The following is a 3,891-nucleotide window of genomic DNA, read 5'->3' as shown; positions in this document are numbered from 1 at the left end:
AAAGAGAGAGACAGAGACAGACAGAGATACAGAGACACAGAGACACAGAGACAGAGAGAGAATATTGAACCGGCTCATTCATTCATTTAGAAAACATTTATGGAGAGCCTACTGTCCCAAGCACTTGAGAAACCTCATGCAGTGGTAGCCACGGACAGCCTTTCCCTCATGTAATTCCCCGTACGGCGGAAGAGAAGAATAAATAATGAATATAATATGTCAATACTCATTTGTATATTTTAAATGTATAATGGATTCTCTGGTCTGCCCCGGTTCCCCACTTTGGAACTGAGACGCCTCTCCCTTGTTATGGGAGTGCTGATGGACGGCCATTCAGCAGGGTCTCTCTGCAAAACCAGTCAGAAAAGGGAGCTGCTTCACCTACAGCTACTCCCTTCCCTAAGGGCAGCCTTCATCCAATGTCAGTAGAGAATCACAAATGTCCCATGCATCCTCTTAATGCCTAGCCACTTTGAAAGCTCTCCTGGATCCCAGGTCCCTGGGCATCCGCTCCAGCCTTTGCTGTGACTGCATCACATGGCACATGCCTCTGCCCTGGGCTGCTTCCTTCCCACAGATCTGAGAGCCTTTCCCAGTACATTCCCTCCAAGGAAACTTCTCTATCACCGTCTCTTTCTCTGTGCATTCAACCTGCTATGGGAAGGGTATCTTCTAGGGGAGAAAGAAGAGGGCAAGAAAAGAAGAAAAAGATCAGCAGAAGACGAAGGATCAGAGGGCAGGGCCTCAAAAGGCAGCAGGCTGTGAAATCAAAGAAGATATTTAAGACAACCTCATTAAGAAGTGATATTTGAGCAAAGACTTGAAAGTGGATGTAAGGGAGTTACCCGAGCAGAAACAGGGTGGGAAAACATCCCTGGCAAGGGGAGGGGAAGACCAGGAGAGGCCTGTAGTGAGATGGGATGACACAGAACAGCGCACATAAGAACTTGCTGGCCGGCTGGCCTAGAAGCACTAGACCTGTGAAGTGTGCGGGTGGCTGCTGGAGTGAGGCTTTGGTAGACATGGCTCCCAACGTGTTGGCTTCTGAACCAGAGTGTCTGAAGGGCATCCAGGCCTTGTTGCTGGGGCCGCCCGGGGCTGGCAAGGGGACCCAGGCACCCAAATTGGTTGAAAACTTCTGTGTGTGTCATTTGGCCACTGGGGACGTGCTGAGAGCCATGGTAGCTCAGAGCTGGGAAAAAAGCTGAAGGCGACAATGGATGCTGGAAAACTGGTGAGTGATGAAATGGCTGTGGAGTTCATTGAGAAGAATTTGGAGACTCCTTCATGCAAAAATGGCTCTCTTCTAGATGCTTCCCTCAGACTGTGAGGCAGGCTGAAATGTTTGACGACCTCATGGAGAAGAGGAAAGAGAAGCTCGATTCAGTCATTGAGTTCAGCATCCAAGACTCCCTGCTGATCCGAAGAATCACTGGAAGGCTGATCCACCCTCTCAGTGGCAGGTCCTACCATGAGGAGTTCAACCCTCCAACGGAGCCCATGAAAGATGATATCACTGGGGAGCCCCTGATCTGCAGGTCAGATGACAACGAGAAGGCCTTGAAGGCCCCGCCTGGAGGCCTACCACACTCAGACCACTCTGCTCATGGAGTACTACAGGAAGCATGGCATTCACCGAGTCATTGATGCATCCCAGACCCCTGACATTGTGTTTGCAAGCATCCTGGCAGCCTTCTCCAAAGCCACATCCTAGTAAGAGAAGGCCAGGCAAGACTGCACCAATACTCATCTCCCCACCGTGTGATCCCTGCTCTTAGGTGCTGGGCAGAAGGGAAGAGGGTGGTCATGGGAAGGAAGGATGGATGAATGGTGAGGGAGGTGGGGAGCAACTCAAGAGGAGATTTGGAACAGTGGCAGTGTTATAATTAGTAAAAAATTTTTTTACACATAGGTGAGAATTTTTAAAGTATAAGCAAGAGAAAAGATTAATTTTTTTAAAAAACTGTGATTGGAGGGCTTTGGTGCAAATAAGGAGACATGGTATTATTTTTAAGCAATCAGCCTCGTTTCCTCTGGACCACAAAGCTAATGCTCTCTAAGAGACCTCAGCTTCTGCATAAGAACCTCACGGATCACTAGGCCAAGAACACAGCAGTCAGACTGGGCCTGTGGATCCTGTGCAGAGGAGGGGGCTGCTGACTGATGGTGGCCCCTCATTCCATAAAGTTAAAGACTCACCTGCGTGGATGGAAGAGACAGGGGCATGAGCTCACGGGTGCTGGTTCAGCAGATCATTTACTGGAATTGTGGGGAGCAAGGGGTCACAGATCCCATACTAATGACTTCAAAGTTGCCTGCTCTGGTGACAAAGCCTTTAGCCACCCAGCACACACTAGTCTTACAACCTTGCCTTCATTCATCCACAGGACCCTTTTATATCTTTTTTTTGAGGGGGTTGGTTTTTTGAGACAGGGTTTCTCTGTGTAGCCCTGGCAGTCTGGAACTCACTCTGTAGACCAGGCTAGCCTCGAACTCAGAAATCTGCCTGCCTCTGCCTCCCTAGTGCTGGCACAGGACCCTTTTAAATAACTGAACGAAGCCTAGGAATGTAGCTCAGTAGCATGTAGCTCAGTAGCATGTGTGTGTGCCTGGCGCTATATAGCCCTGGGTTCAGTCCTCTACAGTGAAGGGTTGAGAAAAAGCTAAAATGTCTTAAGCTAAATCATCCAAAGACTGTCCTTCTTACCCTCAAATCCTAGGACTGGGATTGTCCAACAACACTGTGATGTATTTTTCAATGAGGTGCCTTTCATAACTGACCAAATGCTGCCATGTTTGGCTCTGGAGTCAATAAAATATGTTGAAATTAAAAAAAAAAGAACTTGCTGGCCACTCTAAGGCCCTCCAGAGGACCTGGTCTGAAATGAGCCCTCCCCAGACTTCTATAGAGACAAAGAGCAGAAGCAGGGCACCTGCTTGGAAGTCACTGCAGAGAGCCAGCTGAGGATGTACCAGGGTGGCAGTGACCAGTGGCAAAGGGGGATCAGAGGTACGCCTTTAAAGTGCAGCCAGCAGGATTGGCCAATGACTGGAAGTGAAGAGAACACAGGAGCCAAGAATGACCATGACATTTTCTTGTCCTGAGATGGAGGCTCTTGCCGAGACCTCAGACAAGAGAGAAGGTTTAGAGGAGGCCTGATGTGAACGCTGCTCTAGTTGAAATTGACAGAGCAACACCCGCAGCACAGGATGGCTACCCAGCTATGGGACAAAGTAGGCTACCATTCCAATTGGGAATGACAGATGGGTGTCAGGGGCACAGTGGAAGTGGACACAGGAGCCCGACTCTATAATGCCATCCCATGATGTCCCAAGACTCACACCAAGTTCCTGTGGTCTCTCAACTACTCGAGGGACAGGCGAACACATGCAGAGAAGGTTCTGTGTGAAAGGTGTCCAAGCAAACATTTGTGACTTAGATGAGGGCTCAAATGCCGTGTCCCTGCACCACATGGGGGTGGGGTGTGTGTGTGTGTGTGTGTGTGTGTGTGTCTGTCTGTCTGTCTGTCCATGTGGCCATAAAGATCCAGCACCTTGCAGTGTGACTAAGGAGATGATGCCAGCCCAGAGCCTGGTACCCAGTAGCCTCGCATTGTTATGGAATGTGTAGAGTAAGCAATTAACTACTGTTGGCATTCAGAACATCAACAAACCCTGCTTTGCCCTGAACCACGCGGGTCCCCTTAAAGCCTTGTACAAATGACTCTAGAACATGAAGGTGCCTGCAACTCCCAAGTGCCTGGCCCTTCCCTGCTGTGTCTGGTTGAGTTGGGGAACTACTGTCACCTTTCAGGAGGGCGGAGAGTTAACTCTCCTTTTGCCATTAAACATAATCAGGGAGGAATCCGTGTAAAGCTCAGTGCTCTGGCC

At 49.4% G+C, this 3,891-nt stretch overlaps 1 pseudogene; it reads left to right on the top strand.

The window, feature by feature from the left end:
- The first annotated feature begins 1,022 nt into the window (after nt 1-1,022).
- On the top strand, nt 1,023-1,714 carry LOC114641058 (annotated as a pseudogene).
- The last annotated feature ends 2,177 nt before the right edge of the window (nt 1,715-3,891 follow it).

This window comes from Grammomys surdaster, unplaced genomic scaffold (genome assembly GCF_004785775.1).
Source record: "Grammomys surdaster isolate TR1022 unplaced genomic scaffold, NIH_TR_1.0 125863, whole genome shotgun sequence".
Lineage (NCBI taxonomy): Eukaryota > Metazoa > Chordata > Mammalia > Rodentia > Muridae > Grammomys > Grammomys surdaster.
This window is presented reverse-complemented; position numbering and strand designations above follow the sequence as displayed.